The sequence below is a fragment of the Lissotriton helveticus genome, chromosome 6 (assembly GCF_964261635.1).
Source record: "Lissotriton helveticus chromosome 6, aLisHel1.1, whole genome shotgun sequence".
Lineage (NCBI taxonomy): Eukaryota > Metazoa > Chordata > Amphibia > Caudata > Salamandridae > Lissotriton > Lissotriton helveticus.
In genome coordinates, this window is record NC_136067.1 from 351,243,419 (window position 1) to 351,266,328 (window position 22,910).

Sequence of the window (22,910 nt, forward strand, 5' to 3'; positions counted from 1 at the left end):
TGGGTTACCGGTTCTGTGCCGGTTCTTAAAAACCCAGTACCTCAATGCTTGGGCTTAATTCCCTCAAAGGAAATTGTGTGGCCAAGAAACTCCACCAACTGACAGGCAGTCACCTCCATTGTAAGACCAGCATCATCCAGAATCTTACACACCTTCCTCAACAACTCATTGTCCTTTATCTTATTCTATGCCACCACCAAGTTGGCATCCTGGAAAAATCGTATATTTCCTACTGCCCCCAGCAGTCTCTGCATGACCCTTTGCAATACTGAGGAGGCAGACGCTTGCCCAAATGGCAAATGGCATTCACACAAATTGGTATGCCCCCACTGGTGTTATGAATGAGTAAAATGCCTTGATTCTGAATGCAACAATATTTGGAGGTACGCGTTTGATAAATCAAGTGTCGAGTAGACTTTTCCCCCTTTCACTCCAGCCAACAACTCATTGATATTAGGAATAGAAAGGAGGTCCACCCATATGTTTTAATTTAAATCACGTAAATCCATGCACACCCTAATACTACCATTAGGTTTGCGGGCGATCACAACCAGACTCAACCAATCCAATGCCTCAGTTTGCTCAATCACTCCCAGTTCCCACAATCTTGTTACTTCAACTTTCAATGCACCCCTCAGCACCACAGGCACACTTCTCACTTTGTGGATATTAGGGATATTAGGGACAGCTCCTTCCTTAGACACAATTGTGTGTGCAAACTTCTTCAGACAACTCAGCCCACATCCAAACAATTTAAAGAGAAGATCTTGCATCCCAATGAGCCATTGATAACACTTGCTCCACTGTATTGGGATTTAAGACAATATCCAGGGCTCCTTGTTCTCTCCACCCAAGTAAACATTGCCCTTTATCCACTATGTGTATGCAACAAGTGATCCCTCTGTGTTTGAACAGCAACTTGTCTTGGAAACATCCTATAATTGGTAACATGTTTCCTCCATACCCAACTAATTCAACTTTAGTTGTAGATAGTTCTTCTTGCCTCACGCCTTCCCAAGTTCCCCGATCTATGAGCCTGTAAGGCGAACATGAATCCACCCACATTTCTACCAACACATCATTGACTAATACAGCACATTTAGGGGGAATATGAAGCTTATCAGCTGACTTATCCACTTTGTTAACTGTGCACCCTTGCTCGGGATCCTCTTTTGTAACTTCATCCAACATCAAAACTTCAACATCATCATCAGATGAATCCTCATTTCAATCCACCTTTGGTACCTTCTATATAATTTACACTACCTTTTCCCTGGAATTTCTTTTGACTATATGCACATTTCAGAGACTTCCATATCCAGGAACGTGGGGAAAGTGATCATTTCCCACAGACCTTCACCTTGACAATTGAAGCAAAAAAGTCTGAGCAAGCGCTGCCTCTATCCTTGAACACCCAAATCTTCAACTTACAACGGCTAAATTGGAACTAAGAAAACCTCTCAAATCTAATGGTGTCATGCCATGCATTGCCTTCACTATCTGATACATCAAAGGACATAATAAGGATCTGGGAGTCCTTTGTAGTGGACCTAAATAAGAAATTCCAATCCAACCACAGAGGACAAAAAGCCATAAGAAACAGAGGAGGGAAATGGTACACCCCAAAGCTGGGACAATTAAAAAGGCAAATGAATGCATTTCTCAGGGCTGAATGAAAAAAGGACTCTCACTTCTCACAACAAACTCTGAAAATATTTGTAGCCTTAAAAAAAGAGCTGAAAAGAGAGACCGATCTGGCCGAGAGAATGCACAGGGAAAAAATAGCGTGCACTATACTCCATGCTAGTAAGCTGCAGAACTCAAAAGACTTTTGGGCAAAAATATATTTCACGCTCAGCGGTAAACATCGGCAGTTCAACTCAGACATGACTGACCAGCTTTGGTGTAGCCACATCGACTTATTATATAACTCCACACTTGATACATCATCAGACAATAAAGCTGCGCCTCACCCGGAGTGTGCCCTGTCAAGCCTGAGAACAACTACAGACTCAAAGCACGCTGACCCCAAAGCTACCTGCGGACCGCCAATAACAAAGCATACAGATGACACCGACCTGATGACACTAACGCAGGTCTCTAACACCATAAAATCATTGAGAGCAGACGGAGCTCCCGGACCAAATAGTCTCCCCAACGCCCTATTCAGGAAAACCCCACGTTTTGGGCCAGTCAATTACTCCTTTTATTTTGTCATAGTGTAAAGACCGGGAACATTCCCGAATCGTGGAGGGGCAGAATTTTACACCCAATACATAAATATGGGTCTCGTGGAGGGGCAGAATTTTACACCCAATACATAAATATGGGTCTCCCTCAGACCCCAACAACTACAGGCTAATAGCCTTAATAGATGTGGAGGCAAAGATCTATGCGTCAAATTTACTGGTAGAACTGGAGGCTTGGGTAAGCAGCATAGGGCTAATCCCTCTGACTCAAACACGTTTTCGCCCAGGAATGGGTACCCTCACCAACTTAACTGCAATAACCCTACTAGCAAAAAGTGCAATTGATAACTCTAACTCGCTGTATACCTGTTTTTTGGACTTAAAAGCGGCCTTTGATAAAGTGCCAAGATCCAAACTCTGGGCCAAAATGAAAGCCTGGGGTGCGCCGCCAAAGCTAATGGGAGCAATCATAGAGCTGTATTCACAAACCTGGGTCCAAGTGAAAAAAGGAGACGGCCGATGTCTGATAAAGAAATTCCGCACACTTAACGGCTTAAAACAAGGCTGCGTATTGGCCCCCTGCCTTTTCAACATTTATACTGCGGACCTAGAAAGCGATTTACGCTCTATTCAGGGAGATCCACCAAAATTAGGTCATTTACCCATAATGAGTCTACAATACGCAGACGACATAGTGCTTTTGTCACAAACTCCTCTCGGCCTACAACGTATGATCTCTAAGCTAGCGTCGTACCTCTCAAACGCACTACTGACAATAAATCTAAAAAAAACAAATGTCTTTTGTTTCTCTGGCTCCCGCAAGAAAAGACAAAAATTTGTCTGGAAGATAAACTCCACCACACTAACCCAGGTAGACCAATATAAATACCTGGGCATCTTACTGGACCATCAACTAAAATATAAACAGCACTTGGAACAGGGGAAATCAAAAGTTAAACAGCTCCAATTTGCCTTTAAAACAGTCCAAAAACATCTATGCGGAAATTCCCCTGCCCACATTTTAAAGATCGTAGCTGCTAAATTCTTGCCATCACTCACATATGGCTCTGAGTTGATGGCAACCCGGGACTCCACAGCGCTAAACCTCGCCCAATCCAGCCTCTTTAAAAACCTTTTCTCAATCCCGCGCTATATTTCGCAATCCCAAATACGCTTGGAATACGGTCTCACAAATCAGCTCCCAGCAAGACAAGGAGCCCTAGTCAAATACTACTGGTGAATGAGGGATGCAGAAGATCACTCCCTGGCTCATCTGTGCTGGCTGGAAGTGGAAAAACAGGCAGGACTTCCCAATTCTATATATAAGTCCCTCAGGCAAGCGCTTCAATCATTAGCACTGGAAGAATCCTGGCGCGCATCCATGACTTACACTGCTTTTAAACTGCGAACCAACAATGCAACCAAACAAGCGTCACTATTAATGGACAAAGCTGCAGTGGCTGGTAAAAGCCACGCCTGGTTTGTTCTGCCATCATACACCCATTTGAAGCCCCATCCATTTTGCAAGACTGCTTCATGGGCCATTACAAAAGGAAATTAAGCTTGTTAAGGTTGGGCTGCTTTGTGAGCAAAGATCTCACCCCCTAATGGCAACAGGCATGGCCAACTTCCGACTGCCGCCTTTCCAACAACAAAACAACACAAATGCCAGTACTGGACGTTACTTGAACTTATTCTAGCCGACCTTTATGAGAAAAAACACTGTTCCGGAAAACAACTGACCGGAACAGGGCACTCCACTACTCCAGCCATCATCCCAGAAGTCTAAAACAAAATCTACCCTTTGGACAATTCCTTCGTATCCAAAGGAATTGTTCAAATAAAGAGGAATATTTCCATCATGCAAATGAGCTGGTTCAGCGATTGTTGGTGAGAGGTTACCCCAAGAAATTACTAAAACAAACACTTAAACGTGTCTGGTGGGTTCCTCGTGAAACCCTACTCCAAAAGAAAATCCGGCCTGAACAAAAGAGGATTGTATGTGTCACGACCTTTGGAACTAATGCCAACCAACTACGAAAACTGGTAACTCAAAATTGGCATTTGGTGAAGGACCTACATAGTGACTTGAAGGAACCTCCGCTTTTCGCCTTTAAAAAAGAAAAAAGCGTGGCACAACACATTGTTAGGGCAGCTCTGCCCCCCGCTACAAAAACAACTCTAAGAAATATGTTGGGACTTCCTCCAGTAGTAGGCCACCATAAATGCGGGAATTGCTCATGCTGTTCACAGACGAATGAAGGGTCAGTTTTTTCATTTAATGGTATCCATTGGAAACATGACGTCTTCACAAATTGTTTGACTAAGAACGTGGTATATGGGGTCGTTTGCCCTTGTCCCAAACTTTACATAGGGAAGACTACACAGGAGGCTCGTCAAAGAATAACACAACACAAATCCAGAATAAGAAAAGAGACACCCAATGCCCCGTTGGTACAGCACTGGATTGTAAATAAACACAAAGAGGAAGAGTTGCGCTGGACTATAATCTCCAAAATTGAAATAGACCCTCGTGGTGGCGATATTGAAGGCAAATTAAATCAGCGGGAAGCGCTGCTTATTATAAAGTACAATACAGCAATAACAGGACTCAATGAGATCTCAGAAATCTTTAAGATGAACGTTTAGGTGTGTAAAGACAGAGGGCTACCCAGAACTCTGCCTTTATGCCTTAATATGACTCCTCTTCTAGATTACACAAAACCCGAAAATAACTAAGGGATGCCATTGGTCGATTGTTGCCATGGGATCCATATATGTCTGAATGGACATCAATTGCCTAATAAGCTAGTCGAACCAATGTAAAGCAAACCGGATTGCAAATACAAACGTGGGCGGTGGGTACGAACAGCTTTGACACCAGGCTAGAACTGATCAGGCTATAATTAATGTGTTTTCAAAAAGCGTGCTCCGTCTTTAAATGTAAATATTCTACATGTGCCTCGTACACATTGCCAGCACCAACGAGACTGAATAAAGTTTTATACAGAAGCGGGATCACTATACTGCCACTTTAAAGATCAAGACAACAGTCGGACCATGTGACCGCGACATAGACCAATAACAGGCAACGTCTCTGAACGGAGGCTGCTGCAGACTGATGGTCTACTGTGAAGGACGCGAACTTTGTGGAAAGAAGGTAACCCGCCCGGTTTTACTCTTTTATAAACTTAAAACAGCCGGCTGGTCGACGCATTCACTCATCGTCGTCCTTATTTTGTTCTAGGACGAATCTAAAAAAGAGAAAAACAGAAATTTAATCGAACCTGGGCATCGAGGGGCCCCGAGTGAATATGAAGCGGTAAGCGTTCCTTGCCCCTTTTTATTTCTTTTCCCAACATTATTGCGTTCGATTTATATGAAGGAACTAAATGGATCCATCGTTTTCCACTTTTAGATCACGGCGCTACTCCATTAACTAGGTGAGTGCCAAAACATGGTTGGTTCTGAGAACAAACAAACAGGTATGATTGTGTACATTGGGCTAAATGTTAAAGATGCTGTTCGTCTCTTTTGTCTAGAGTCACTTGGCACATCCACTCATTCCAGCTAGGAGGTGTTTCATATTGAGAAGGTAGGCAGGCGGTGATAGGTGGTGGAACTATCGGTAATGTAACATGTATTTGGACTCCACACTGATATTAGTATTCTTTTGTTTTGTAGAACGTGTAGGTCCTGAGGAGAACCCCGCATTGAGGGGGTCGAAACGCGTCGACCCTTATTTGGTGCCTATTGTCATTTGAAATATAACGTCGACCATACTGAATAAGTAGGACTTTACCTGTAAATAGTTATCAAAAAGCTAATGAGGACAACAAAAGTGTAACCATTTGTGTGGACAGAGAACCCACTATTGACTTTAGGACCAATAATTTTAATTTTTGTGTGTTTGGGAAGGATGAATGATGAATGAAGTGGCCATTGTGTGAGTTGGATGTGTTGTAAAATTGCTAAATGTATTGTTCTAGAAAACTTTATGTATTGTAAGGTTTTTTATCTGTACATACACGAAAAAGTATTTGATATGATGAGCAAATAAGAGTTCCACTAGTGAAAGAATTAATCAATAAACTAGTGATGGAAGTAATATAATGGACCTGTATGTTTTTTCTCATAAAGGTCGGCTAGAATTAAGTTCAAGTAACGTACAGTACTGGCATTTGTGTTGTTTTTTTGATTGATTTGGCTTAGCCTTGCTGGCAGGTAGCCAGGACCCTGTGTTGTTTTTCACAGCCTTTGCAACAACGGCGCAGAGTTATTACTGCATTTAATTTGTATATGCCCTAGACTTCAGAAACTAAGGAAAGTGCTTTTGTTACCACTCTTAAGAGTTGCTCAGGTGAGAACCTGCAGGGCGGCCGTCATCATATGCCTCAGTGGGTCTTGGATAAAACTATCTTGCAATACTATAAAATTTCTGGAGCATGCTGCTCAATAGCTGGGAAACAAGGCTGCAACCAAAGAGGACTCAGGAAAATAGGTCTGGACACAGCCGCCCGTGGACTCGCCTTTATTTTCCTAACTGACTCTCTTGTTCCCTTTCCCTAGCACTTCAATTCATGTCAATCCAACTTACATTGCTTCCCCAAGTTTTACTTTCCCCCTTACACCATTTTTTGAAAAGTCTGTGTAATTTCATGTCACAAAAGTGTACCCTGATCCAACTCATAACACTTCTCTAAGTTTTACTATTCCCCTTAGACCACTTTCCTGAAAAGCCCGTGTAATTTTATATTCCCTTTCTTTTCTTATCCTTTTTTGTTTTATTTCTACTTGAAGCTGTTTTTGTGTGGTTTTAAAGATGTAAATATTGACCAAATGGTGGTAAGCTCCACCCTTTTATGATTTTATTATAAATCAAATAAAAGTATTATTGTCATGACTATATGCACAATGTCCAGTTCTGATACACTTAAAACATTTTGCCTTTATAGCTGGTCAGTTACTTGAAGACGCCATATTTCAAATGCTCCCATATCCATGACACTGTCTTTGCGTTCCTCCATTTCTTTTCCTATCTTTACCTTCCCCTTCTTGTATTTATCCTCCCTATTATGTTCCTTGTTTACTACTTGCACAATATTTTCCTCGTTCCCTTTTTTCTCTAACTCCTTTGTAGTGTAGTTCCTATATTCCCATTAGGCTCTGCGCATTGGAATAATATATCCTATAGATTAGACGTAGGACTGAGGTTGACTAGGTCTCTATCCAATATATTAGACTTAATTGTGAGTGCCAGCTAGCTCAGATGTCACTAGAAACTTTCTTGAATAAACAAGACGGGATTAGTTTCTGACAACTTCATAAACATGACAACTTTGTTTCCCAAGAATAAGAAACGTATCTCTAGAATCGCAGAAACAATAGATAGTTATTTCACTCAATCAATCGTGCATGCTTCGTTTCACCAGAGGTGCAGAGAAATAGAGAGACGGGCGTTTTCAATAAAAAGTATTTATTGAACAGTCTTCTGTCTCATGCAGGAGAAATGAACTGCTACAATCGTAATACTGGTTGCAAAGTACAATGTGTGCAGTACGAAGAGTATTATAAAATAATACTGTAAAAGCATGATATGGTTTCTAAGCCATAAAATACATAGAATACATACATTAATAAATAAAGACTAAAAGTACTCAACTGATGCTTCTATAATACGCCTACCCAGGTGTACCATAACCTAGGTCTAGTACAAGGGAAGAAGTAAGTGAGGTGTAGCTTAGTTTTAGTATTCTTTGCCAAGAACCTATCCAAGAATTCTCTAAGGGTCTAATCAGCTCCGTACCTTGGTTTTAGAATGAAGGAGGTCTGGTATCTCTCTCTCAGGACTCGATTTCCCAACAACCCGCAAGGGTAGCTTGGAAACACTGGAGCTGGATTTCTCGGCAAGAGAAAAGACAGCGTCTCTTTCAGTGCGTCTGCTGGAGGGTCGACTTCCTTCGGCACTTGCTTCGGCGGGCTGTGTCGTGTAGGTAGATAGTCTAACTGCTCCAAACCACCGTGTGTTTGCCTGGGCAAGTGTGGGCATATTTATACCTTGAAGGTGCCTAGTTTGACGTAAGGTCGGACATAATAACGTCATCAAATACTCAGTTCTTTGAAAACTCCATGAGTTCTTGGATAAATCAATATTCAAGCAAGGGGAAGTCCCTGACTGCTGAAGGTGGTTTTTTCCAAGAAATCGTTGTGGATTTTCGGAACTAGTGGAAGTAGCCATGACATATTTGGACTGCATAGGCTAAGTCTAAATATGATTATGATTTCTATGCCTATATAAGGATAGGGTGATTTATACCTGTATATGGGCATGAATCGGGAAAATTACACAAGGGTCCTAAATTCATATACAACACCTTCACATAGCACGATGTGTCTTCTAAACGTTTAGCAATAGCAATGGCCTTATCCAATGATGGATCCTTTAAACTTAACAACTTTTCTTGTACCCTCTTATTCCTTATATGATTTATAAGCTGATCTCTATTTATTTCTTCATGGAGATCACAGAAATTTCAGGTGATAGCTAATGTATGCAGTGCAGTCACATGTTGGTCTATATACTCATTTTCAGCCTGCGTGCGTGAAAAACATTCATGATGCTCTAATACTACATTGAATTTTTCCCCAGAGTGTGCTTCTAATGCCTTCATTGCAATACTATATACAGTATCATCCTCCTCATCATATTCCTCCTCTGACTCCCCATTGTTCTCTGTGACAACATTTCCGCAAGGTAATGTCATCAAAACGTTCCTCCTTTTTAGCCCAAGCTATGTTTCGGCAAAGCCAACTTCCTTTTTGCAACAAAAATGTTTCCCCCCCAGTGCTTCCAAATAGGTCTCAAACGCTTTTTGCTAATCCTCCCATGGCAGACTGGGATACTCTGGGGCATTCAAAAACACTGGGTGGAGCTGCAATAGCCTGGATACTTAGCCCTTTACAATACACTCACAACAGTTTCCAAACTCCCAATACTCTGAAATAACAAAAGTAGGCACCATTGTACTCGACAGGAAACATGACAATTGTAGCCACCATTATCACACTGTTTCACCTCCAAACTCATTAAGTGGTTGAATTACAAGTAACACTGGTATTCTCTGCAATTGTCTTACTGCGCCTCACTTCCTGGTATTCCTCAGTGGTCTAATCTTTTTCCATTAGACTTACTATCTGCATGTCACTTGTCCCTGCATTAGTTCCTGCTCACACGAACAGTCACCACACCCAGCAACTGCTCCCGACTGGTATGCTTCCTTCTTCTTTTTTATATGCTGGCAATGCTTCAAATAGTGCTTTTCAGTGCACCTCCTGCAGCCTACACAAGTTTTTCCTCATAAGCCTCATTCAACTAATGTGCTCAAGGGGGTTGGTTCACTTCACTTGGGATGCTCCATTCTTCCAAAGTGATATTCCGCAAATACCCCTCAGCGTGCTGCATGCGGTCCTTACACTCTTACTTTGAACAATTGACTAGCCACTCAATTTGGGCACTCTCGTTCTTCCGTAGTGAGGCCATAGTGAAGTAATTGAATTAACTGCTGACATTGCTAAGTTAGCATTAGTTACCATATGCTTGGCAGCCATCTTGTCATTTTTGCGCACTTTATTACATGGCTTTATTCTTGTGGCTAGGCTGCTGGTGCATTCTCACATTAGAACTGTCTGCTTTTCACACATTTAGCTGTACACTGTGTTCCTCGTCTGCACAGCGTGTTCAAGGTCGAAAAACAATGTGTGCTGTTGATTCACTTTGGTCAGTCCCACGCCCATAGACACAACATTGAACACAGCTGCACTACTGAAAGGCGAGCGCTTTTAATATGGCATTGCAGGCATGAAAGGACACTTGGAGAGATTCATTCCAACTAAGAAGAGCTGTGCTTGTCCTTGTGAGAAGTTGGCCTGATACATGATGTTCACTAGTTCTAGTGATCACCTTGTATCAGTCCAAACAACCCTTATGGTGATTGGTTGTAAGTCAACCTTATAGACCAGCTATCCTAATGGTAGCATGGACAAAGCAGTCTTAGGCTAAACCCTTTTGGCATGTGAAGCCAGCTGTTTTACCACATATAACCCCTTGAATAGCAGATGAAAGGACACCACACAGGTTGTTATAAAAATAAACAGTATATTTATTAATAACAAACACCTCTGAACTCTTTATGAGATCAGAGGGCTAAGCCCATGACAATCTCTTAGGAAAAGTACGGTAAGTTGCACAAAATTACAATGGTGCCCTAGGGGCAGGGTAACGTAGATAATTGGGGTTGTGAGGAGCACTCCAGATATATCCAGTACTATATCTTTATCCAATGGTGCTATGATTAATCAGGATAGTCACTCCTGGGAACTTAAATCAATAGTTATGGTGAATTCTGGCTCACCTAATCATGCACTGTTCACTTGGTGCTCCGCACCTGAATAACCTCAAGTTTATCACCACTCTTTATACTTTGTTTTACATTTGTTTCCACATTTATTGGAAGTTTTCAATCATATTTTTCAACCTTCTTGCTTTATGTTATTCATTATTCATAACATTTTCCATTCTTATATACTTATATACAAATAAATCACTGTTGCATTAACATCATTGACATAACATTTCTTGTTTCAAACATTTATCAATTGGCCCAATGCATTTCGGCACCCGGTCGGTGCCTTCATCAGGGGAAATTCTGAAAAGAATAAAAAAATTCTCAATGTAAGTGACTGGTGTTTGTTAGGTCATGGGGGTATTTTAATATTTAATGAATGGCGTACCTGAGATTAACTGATGCTCAGTGTTGAAGTTCTAGTCTGATCACCTGAGTGGCTGTAGAACTATGCAAATGAAAAAATTTATAGAATATGTAACAATTTGTTTACTTCAATAGATAAACCGAAGATGCCTGTGTGAGTAAAAAACATACCTGCTTGTCTTGCTCTTTTTGGCTGTAACAACAAGCATATATCTGATAAGATTTACGGTACTTTGAAAAGCGCAAAGCTGCACTGTTCTAAGAATTAAGAAACCTACCTTATCGTTGTGGCTACTCTTCGTCTAAAAATAGAAGAAAACGCTGTGTTATTTAAGCGTTTTAAGTTAAACTTTCCTAAATACATAGGGGTATGTCTGTAGCGGACTGTACCTGTTTAGTTGAAAATCTAAGCCGTCCCGAAAAATCCGCTGCCCAGTGAATGATCGTTTGTTTGGGCGTAAATGGTGAACTCCATTTAATCTTAGCGTTCTCCACGCTGTTGCGCGGTAATAAAAATAAACGACGGGCTTGCTATGTAAAACGTACAATCTGATGGTCACATTGCGCGCCATGTTGAAATGGAGAATATGTGTAGTGATTATTCTCTACTTTGATAAGTGTGTGGATATGAGCTACAGTCAGCTGTGATTTAATTTAGAAAGTTAATGGCCTAGCGGGTCTAAATATTTAGCGATCTGATGTCATCAGTTTCTAAGGAGCAAAAGTATAACATTTTTCCGGATTTCATATCGCAATTATTTATATTTAAAATGGGTTGAGGGTGAAACATTGTGTTTTCTGTGTTTACATATTATAGGCAACTGTGTAAGCGGCCGTGGTGTCATAATGATTAGTAAAATACGGTAAGTTGCACAAAATTACAATGGTGCCCTAGGGGCAGGGTAAACCATATACTAAGTAAATGGTATAAGTAGAACAATTTAGAAAGTGAAGATGCCCAGAGGCTGCAGGTTCGCTGGGACTACCCTACCCTAACCTCAGGTAAGTAAAGGGGGGCCCACGGGACGCGTGTGCAGAGTGTGAACTCACACGCGGGATGCGGAACAAAGTCAATGGGCAGAACAAATTACGAAAAGGTAAGTAACTAACAGTTCCGAATAGTTAGGACTGAAACAACTGGATATCTGGACACTAGGAGAGTCAATCTACCTATGAGCACCGAACTGCTCTCGTTACCTCACCCACAGGCTGCGGGTGCATAGGTGTGAAAGTGTGTCGGGTTTCCGCGTTGAAGTCAATGGAGCCTTGAAGAAAAGATGCTGCAGGCGACCAGGAGGAAGATGTCCGGTGCGATCCAAGGGTGGATCGAGGAAGAAGAGGAGCTGAAAGCAGAGGGGACAGTGTTCAAAGTCACTAGCCAGTGACTGGAGTGGAACAAGATGCTGTCGTCGCGATCAGGTGAAGAGTAGACACTTGTCTCTGCAGCTACGTGGACCAGGAGGTGTCTTCGACGACCAGGATGGAGGCATGAGCTGTCCCACGCAGGCTCTCGCTGTCGGCGGTGTCGGATCCAGATTTGGAATCAACAGGCCTTGGCAAAGGCAACCCACGCGGTGAGTGGTAACGGCGTCTGGAGTGGACCAGGAGGGTCCAGGGTGCTCCTCTTTTGGAAGGGAGCAAGGGCCAGTTTGGAGCAACCAGACCAGCAGTGTAGATTTTGTGGATTATTGTCTAGGAGGTCACTAGCCAGGCGGCAAGTGACCAGACAACGCGTCGAGCAGCAATCAAGAAAAAGGGCCCCACGCAGATCTCGTGGATGCTGGAGGGCTGGTCTTTGGTGCAGGATCTGCTCGAGGCTGGGGCTTCTCAGTCCCCAAAGCACTTACTCGAGGATGCCTCAGAAGTCGTGCTGAAAGCGAAGTGCAGTCTCTTCAAGATGGCCGGTCCCACGTGTCTCGTCGCACCCACGGGTCTCAGCTGTGCTGCAGATGTGGGTAGAGGTCGCAGAGGTCTGGGAGTCTGGGTCTCGTTGGGCTCTGAAGTCTGGATCCGGCAGGAAGGACGACAAAGTGGACCGCTAGGACGCTTGATGGTGCCTGCAGTTGCAGGGTGGACACTCCTTGCCTACAAGGGAGATTCTTCAGTCTTCTGTGGAGCAGAACATCGAAGTCCAGAGTTTCTTCTTGTAAAGTTTCAATTCAGGATAATCTAATTTGGAATGGGACCAGCTCCTACCTTTATCCTGCTAAAGGGGGCTGTACTATCACTAGGTCCCTCCTATGGGTGGGACCAGGAAGGGGGGTGGTTATCCTTTGTCCGGTTTTGCGCCAGAGCTGGGGCTGGAGTGCCCCAGCAACTGGTTTGAACCGGTGTATGCACAGGGCACCTTGTGTGCCCCAGGCATGTCTCATTCCTTTCAGGCCTCCCTACCTCAATACACAAAATCCTGTCTGGGGTGGCTCGAGTTAACTTTAACCGGGGTTCACAGTTACATACATGTCGTGTCCCTCTAAAAGGGTGGAATGCTACCCCCGTCACCAGAATTGGCGAGGGGGTAGTATTCCAATTCGTATGACACCTTACTCGACATGTTTTGATAATGCTATACCAAAGTTAGCAATAACCGCAAGGATTATAATGCACTTAAGAGTATATGGTATAGCGTTATCATGGAACAGCTATAAGGACTTGGTTCCGCAAGCTGCAGACAGGCTCAGCTCATGCTAGAGCACCATCTCACATAATTCCAAGCACTCTGCCTTCAGGATTGATAAGGCCTGCCATAGGAGTGACTGATAGGAATATATGTGTCCATTTTGAGGTTAGATATAGGTATACTATATCTACAGCAAAGGGTGATTACACCACCTTGCCCCAGCTGTCTTACCAGCCAGTTGTGTCTGTTTGGGTGGCCAGCCAAGGGTGGCATAATACATGCTTCAGCCCCTGGTAGGCCCTGGGTACACCTATGCCCTGGGTACCTAAGGTACACTGTACAGGGACTGATAAGGTGGCCCAGTACCAATTTGTAAAGGCACCTAAAGTACATGGATGTCAATTTAGAGATAGAACAGCTAGGCTGTGGGTCTGATTAGCAGGCCCACATCCAGGGAAAGTCGTAAACCAGTGAAGCAAAAAGCAAAAATCTGGGGTGACCATAGGATTGCAGACCCCACTCTCCTACAGTCCTGAGATGTAATTCCTTTTATCTAAACTTGGAGGTATGGGGGTCCCCCTGAAAAAGCCTAGAGGTCTTCTATACTTATAATAAACTAGTTTATTGCACGGGGAGGGTGGTAAGGCACAGTAGTCCTGTTTCCACTGTCATTATAATATGATTTCCCATTTGTGCTTTATGGAATTGTAACCATGCTACTGTCGTGTATTTCTATAGGTTCTGAATCGATCCCCCTATTCCTGACCCTATTCTGGTTAAACTAACTATCAAGTTAACTAACAGTCAGCCCATGAGGCAAGAAATCCCCCATGATGCAGATACCGTTATCTGACGCAGTCACACTACGGCACAGGAACGTGTTATCTGATTAGGTCATAACGCTTGAGATCTAATTAGACAAGCGACATTCCTCCAGCCCCTGATAAGGCATACGACGTTCTCATAACAAATCAAACCTATGACAACCTGGATAATCCGTGCAGCCATTGTTTTGATTTCACAGAGAACTTTAGTAAAGAATGTGCTAACGAGCAAGTCGTATGACATCTTTATTGACGTACCTATGTCCATCCTTACGTCAATCCCGGCACCTTTAAGGTATAAATATTGCCGACCTTGCCCTATGCAAACACACGCGTGGTGACAAGACGGAGCAGCCATACTTGCCGAAGCCGAGAGCAGAAGCAGACCCCGCTGGCAGCAGCCCCGCCTTCCTGACGCGCTGAGAGACGCGCTGCTATCTCAAGCCGAGAGACCCAGCACCGGCGCTTCCGGGTAGCCCTCGCAGGCAGCCTGGAATATCGAGAGCAGAGAAAGAGATACCATTCCTCATCCATCCTAAATTCCAGGTACAGAACTGAATAACCCCTCACAGAGAATTCTTTAGTTATTCACTTGGCAAAAACAAACTTAACTTAAACTGTAACTTTCTATTCCCGCCCACGCATTAGACTTAGGTCAGGTACACGGGGTAGGCGTATTTAGAAACACCAGTTGAGTACGTTTAGTCAAATGTATATGTGTATGTAAATATATTTTAATCATTTTAAAACATCATATGGCTCAGAAACCATATCAATGTTTTTACAAGTATTATTTTATACTATTGCTTTTAATGTATGCACTTTACTTAACTATAAGTATTGCAATAATATCGACCCATTTCTCTTGTACGAGAAAAGAGACTGATCAATAAATAACACCTTTTTATTGAACACGCCCGTCTCTTCCTTTTCTCTACATTCTGATGAGACTAAGAATGCACGTACTGACTGAGTAAAATAATTGCCTTGTGCTCACACGACTCTTGAGATTGACTCTTGATTAGGGTAGAGCAAAGTTGTCATGTTCTATGGTTGTCAGAAACTAAATCCCTTCTTGTCTAATCAGGGGAGTTAATCCTTCCTTGAACATTCGAGAAAGTTTCTAGCGAACTCTGAGCTTAGCTGGCAAACCCAAAAATTAAGTCTAGTATCGACAGTAGTAGACCTAGTTAACGTCTGGTCTAGGCCTTTACTGCTGTAGGTACTATTCCAATGCGCAGAGCCTATTGGGAAAATAGGAGCTACACTACATGGCGCCCAACGTGTTTGGAAAGGGCGATAAAACTAACGTAAGACATTTAGAGTAACTCAGTCGTGCTTTCTCACTCAGACCCCTTTTCCCAAATACTCCAAAGACGTCTGGAGTGGGTGAAAGGTTATATCCTCCAAAACCTCGCAGGAGGGAACTCCTATGTATGGTTTTTGGTCAAGTCAACGTTGAAGGATAAAACAGTTCCAGAATATTGTGCATCTAATCTCTGTTTCCATAAGAAACCTGATCTGCAAACAAACATAATACCATCCTGTCTGTAAAATGGCAGAGAGTGATGATGAAAGAGAGGCAATTAGATTAGCTACTGAAATAGCAGATGCTGATGCTACCATGCAAACAGCAGACCCGGATATAATACTCATCCAGGTCGCCAAAAGGAGATCTATAACCTTAAAACTTATAGAAAATGGACTGACACCTAGAGGTGGCACAGTCATATTCGTAATTGAGGCACACGAATATCGGCAGACAGAGGTATACTATACATGGATACATTTTCCAGCAGCAAATGCTGTAACAAAGTACTTCCACTATTACAAAGTAGAGGAACCTCCTGACATTTACACTCCTTTCGAGGAGGTGGAAGTACCACTCAAATTCCAAGAGCATTTGCTCTTATTTGATGGCGCCCTAATACATAACAATCACATTACAAGGCTCGGTCCTTTAGGAAGACCAGGAGCAACGTGGCCGGTCCTAGCCGGATACACACCACATCCAGACATCGATAGGATGCCTGCAGCTGAATTATTAACACAGCTGAAACAATTACTAAAAATTCATAGACAATTAGTTCAGTATGTAATGCGGACTTCAACAATTCAGCCAGCGATTAAACTACCACAGCTGACCCCACACCAGGGGAACACAAATAAAATTACACCACAGAACATCCAATCCTGCCTAGGTAAGGTTCCAGCGAAACGGGAACAAATACCATTCTGGTTGGCACAGAAAATTACCCAAATAGAGGCGGTGTTTCCTGACACCACCCCGCTGGAAAAACACAGGATTCTGACTATATGTCTCCCAATGGGAATCGCACCACACATTGAGGACTGTGACACTTGGGGTACAGTCTTTGCTTCCATCTACACAAAAACGCATGGTGTTCCATCCATTTCGGTAATACCAGATGTGCTTAAACAAATTCAAGATGAATACGGTCCAGAACCTGCTTTAACTCTTGGTATGAAATTACTGAAAGACTTCAAGCAGGTCTCGGCTATATTACTAGCCAACATAAAAGGTGAAGCAGCGAACGTGGCGATCCGCCAGAGGTTAAAAGAGACAGATATAGCAGACCAACCAGCTGAAATTGCCAGAATCATAGAAAAATCCTATGAAGAACTAGGCAGAGATAGTCTAGGTGGAATACCAGTAAAACCGCAACTGACTACAAGTCCAGAAAAAATGTTTTTTAACAATAATAATAATTCACCAAAAAAGAACTGGGATGGAAACAAACAATCCAATCCTAAAGAAAAGAAATTCCAGTCCAGAGGAAGGTCGCCTAGGTGAAGAGAGAAATCTCCAAACCCGAGACAAAGGTCACCCCAGAGTGACCCCTCTGGGAATAGATATAACCTTAGAAATAGGGATAATATTAAAAAACCTGATAGATATCAAGACATTGATACACGTCCCTCTCAATCTTTTCAGAATTCCTCGCAGAAATCGGAAAGAAGAGGACGATCAGAAGAGCACGCCAAGTCCAAAGACAAGGAACCTGCTCAACTGAAAAAGAAATTACAATTTCCAAAAAAGAAGGTAGCCAGTATCAAGGTAGTTAACAATGCCGAGAATACTGAGGACACAACTGAAAAACGGAGAGTGGGCTCAGACAATGCTAGACAGCGCAGCAGAGGTGAGCATAGCTCGCAAAGTCCTTATGAATCATCTGGAGACAGTGGACACGAATGAATACCTTCAAGTGGAAACTGCAGATACCAGAGTTAGCAAGCCCCACAAGATATACGAGATAACATTACGTATAGAGGGAGATAAGACTAGGAAAATAAGGGGACTATTTTGGGATAACCTATCCAAGGGCTATGACATCCTTCTAGCTGAAAAAGACTGGCCACCAGAGTTTGTCAGGGAGTGCCCTCATGGCGAAGAAGTAATTATGCCTGCCTTCTCGAATCAAATACCGATTCATAAAAAATACACACTTGCTAGAAAGTGGGCAGTGGCCTTAGCACCTGCTTTATATAAAAATCATGTAGGATGGGATGAGGATTCTCCTCCTCACAAAATCCAGTTAAAATCACAACCAACTGCACAAAGGCAGTACCCAATTAAGCAAGAAGCTAAAAAACAGGTAAATGAAATACTAGACCAGCTAGAATACCAGGGGGTGATTGAAACTTGCACCTCACAAATGAACAATCCTTTGCTTCCGGTCTCCAAACCAGACAATTCATACCGTCTAGTTTTGGATTACCGACACCTTAACACATGTTGCAAAACCTTTGCAGTGCAAAACTCACACAGTGCTGCACTAATGAATAACATAGTGCGCAAAAAATACAAAACAACCTTGGACATCTCCAATGGATTCTTTTGTCAAAACATAGCACCAGAGAGCAGATCTTTAACTGCATTCTCAGTAAATGGCACTCAAAAACAATTCTGTCGGTTAGCCCAGGGGTACAAGAACAGCCCAGGGGTATTCTCAGCGAGAGTAACAGAATTACTACAACTATATGATGATGAAGCATTATCTTATGTTGATGACATTTACTTAACAGATGATGACTTGGAGACTCACTTGAAAAGGGTGAACACCATAATACTTGGGTTCGCTGCAGAGGGTTACAAATTCAACTTCAAAAAGTCCAGAATTGCCCATCTGATGGTCCTATTCTTAGGATATGAGCTATCAAGTGAAGGTAAAAGCCTGGCAGACAATTTCCTAGAGAAATGTGCCGTAATCCAAGCTCCTAAAACACTAAAAAACCTACAGTCAATTTTAGGCTTCCTAAATTTCGGAAGAACATACATTGCAAATTACGCAGAAAGGGTGAAACCCCTTTACGATCTAATTAAACCAGACTTTAAAAGATCCAGTTGGACTCAAACACACACAGAAATTTTGAGATCCTTACAAACAGACATGCTAATTAAAACAAAATTAGAAACCCGTGATAATACACGCAACCTTGTGATCCGAGTCATCCCAGGGAGATGCGGATTCACATACCTGACCTCTAATGAGGGAGAAAAGGTACCAATTGCATTCAAATCACACTTGTACACAGAAGCTGAACATAAATTCAGTAATACAGGAAAAATCATTCGTGCAGTTCAAACCGCAATAGCTAGAGAAAAAGACATAGCTGACGGTAGACATATCACAGTCAGAACAGCAGAATCAGCCTTTGAGGCACTAACAACACCGTGTAATTTACCAACAACAACATTGAATCCGGAATGGATACAATGGGTGAATTCAATCACAACGGACAAAGTATACTACTACTTTGATCCAGAACTAGAAGAATTAAAAAATCTAAAATATGAAAAGACGTATCCTCTGCCAATCGACATTCTGCCTCTACGACATTACGCCTGTGTAATCTATACAGACGGACATGCTCAACCCTCCGTTTGGGGAGAACATGCATACAACCCCACATGTGAGATTACAAAAGAAGTGTGGCGCGGAGGTATATTAAAACCTCTATTAACAAAATCACACTCAGTAGAAACTAATTCAGAACTACAAACTGAAATAATAGCTTTGAAAATGGCGCTAGATAATGCGGATCGCGAATTCCCGACACTTATAGTGTCAGATTCATATTACTGCGTCAAAGCATATAACAAGGATTTGCAGACATGGATTCAGAACGGTTACAAAGATGACACAGATGCACCAATAAAGCAGAGACTGCTCTGGGAACAAGTAGCTCTTTTGAAAAAAGAACTACCAAAGACTCACGTGACTCACTCACTGAGTCATCAACGTGATGGCGTTCACGTTGTAGGGAATTCATTGGCTGAAACAGCCGCAGCGGCAGCCACTAAATTGGCTCCCGTAGATCGAAAAAAGCGTACATTAAAATACATTGACGGTGAAACAATGCTGGCGGTGAAAACGTCATCAAAAGGCGACTGCTCAGCGTTACCGATCAACTATCCACTCAATTATACATACATAATCGATGCAAACTCCGTCCCTTTTGCTCGAATCCCTGGAGTGGGGGATAGAGTGATTCCAAACATGGACAGGAGAAACTTGTTAATCGCAGACGCACACATGGGCGAGGGTCTCAGACACCTTAAATTAAAAGATTCTCTGGAAGAATTACAATCACGGTACTGGTGGCCAGGCATGAGCCTGCACTACACCATGTTTGTAAAAAACTGCCCAAACTGCAACAGAGATCGCAGAGGGGAGAGAAGCAGTTTAATACCTCGTCGAATCAAGGCAGATAATATTACCAGCAAAAAGAATGGCTTGCGATTAACATATACAGGCTAGTTTCCACTTATAATGTAGATCCACAGCACTCGGCTGACGTCCGGACTGTTATACAAGATTTGCGAGTCTAAATGGCATATACGCTAAGAGCATGCTACGTTCGACCATTTCTTTCACTCAGGCAAACCAGCCTGGGGGGAAACATGGCCAAATGAGCACAGCCCAGCGGGAATCTTCTCACTTCCTTCCTGAGGGTATGGGATGGTGTAAAGAAAAAACCAAGGCAGAAAGCAATCTATAATAGAAAGGATATTAGGTTCGGGAGCTGGGTGGGTCAAACATCTAATAAGTGTCCAACGTAGTCTAAATAACTTGCCAAGAAATTCTCTGAAGGGATTCAGTCCGTACGAATTATTATTCGGAACTAGGATGTTGATCTCTGACCTTGATAGTCAGACTTCAGTGGTAATAGAAAAAACCTTTGATGTCAAAGACCGTTTGGCTATTTTGCAGGACTTAAACAAAACAAGAAAAGACCTGAGCAACATACAGTTGAAACAACAGCCAACAACCACTGAAGAATCACCACCTGTCCCAGCAAGACCTGTCTGGATTCCAAAAGTCGGGGATCTAGTCAGGGAGAAGATCGCGGTAAAGAAGGAATTTGGGCCTTCTTACAGAAAAGCAGTTCCTGTCTTGTCTGTCAACGGGACAAGATCAGTTGTACTACCGCCACTTGCTGGAAAAAAGGAGAACCGAGTTGTATCCATCGACCTGGTAAAACCACAACATGTGGCCGATAACAAACGGTAGGCCAAGTGGACTCCCAATAAGTAGCAGAACACCAAGGTTTGCTACCAGTACAGAGGTCCTATCAAAGAGGCTCATCACATTCGAAACGCCTACAGAAGAACAACAAGGACTATGCAACAATGCAATAGAACTAAGACCTCTGAAAACCCAAATAAAAACATTTAGCAGAGACACACCAATCTACAATGAAGTTCCAAGTGAAAATGCAAGAAACAAAAATCCTGAACCAATTGGAACAATTGACAGAACTGCATCTGGTTACTTCATCAACTTCGATGATTCCTCTGAAGGTTTCAGCGAACAAAAGACACAGCCATCATCAAAATCCTTTAAAGACAAAGCTAAGGAACTTTTGAAACAACTGAAAGAAACATATCTGGTTTCCCCATGGATTGAATTTTGGGTGGGTTTTGGTGCATTTATCCTCATACTTTGGCTCATCATGGTATTTACTTTGGGACGCTTCATTGAGGGAAAATATGCTAAAATGGACACAGCAAGTCAGAACATCAACTTGGTCCTCAAACCACACACATCTTCACACGTCGAGAAAAGAGAACTTTCTTCAGAACTTTCTTCAGCCAACTTCACAGCAATTCCAATACCTGGTGGGGTAGCCTGGGACAACACTGACTATGAAATTTATGGTCCGGTCGAGATCCTGAAATATCCACACCAAATCAAGATCTCCTTGAGTGACTTTGCAAAACCAAACTCATTTGCTGATGATTGGGACTTTGAAAGTATAAACAATATGATGTCTGACTTAGTAATGTCTGCTAATTTTACAAAACATGATTATTTGCAAGGTTCTACAAATTATGATAGTATGTATTGCTATAACCATTATGGTAACAGTTTTTTGCATAAATCTGCACAACCAAGAAATGTTTTAAATTATAATCAATGGGAACATTGTGCTACACCTCCAAAAGGGAGCTCTAGAACCGTTTATGACAAATATTCATACTTTCAAGGTTTTAACACTAGTAATGCTGAAACATTTTATTATAAATTGTCAAACAAGACAGGGATGAAAACCATGATAACCAACACAAAATTGATATATTCAGATATATTCTTTGAAAAGATGAATACTTTTGGATTTGATTATTGGGACAAAAATGTTGATTTGAAAAGTGTTTGGGGTACAAAAGAATGGCAAGTACAGGGTTTAGAAGCTTTGTTTAGAGCCTGCATGATCCCAGAACAAATGATATTTTTAAATGACACTGTTCAACAAACCACCTGTCTTGGCTTAGCCAAAATCAAAGATTTAAATAACCCGTCTATTCCAAAGCCAACAATGTTTAGCAATAGCTCTGAAACAGATGAAGAAATAGACATAAACCATATACTTAACCAAAACAGAACACATCCTGATTGGAAACAATGGTTGATCTGGCCCACAGATACAAATCACTGTCAAGATAGATTCCTGAATAAAACACAGGGTTTCAAAATGACCAGGCCAGACCCTAGATATCCCCAAAGACATCACCCAGGGATAATAACAACCTACAGTGTGGGCAAATTATGCCTTCAATGGCTACAAACTTCCACACTGCCTGAAATTAAGCAACACCTAACTTTACTTACTGATGGTGCTGACTTGCGTGATTTCATACTGGGACCACGCAAACAGCGTCAAAAGCGTTTCATAGCAGCCTCTGTATATGCAGCATACAATGAGGCCTGGAAGGTTACTCAAATTGAGACAGCAGAAAGAATACGGGAAATTGACCGTATCAATTTGGAAAAATCACTTTCTGTAGTGGACAATGGGTTAATGACTCTGTCCTCCAGAATTTTTTCATTGGACAGCATTGTGTCTTCAGCAATCGATATATTATCGCAAGACTTACTGTTATTACAACATGGTCAGTCACAATTGCGTTCTATTGTACAGCTTGGCTGGACGTTACAAAATCTGCGTTCAGGCTATGTGCCTTGGCGTTTAATCAACACAACGTCAC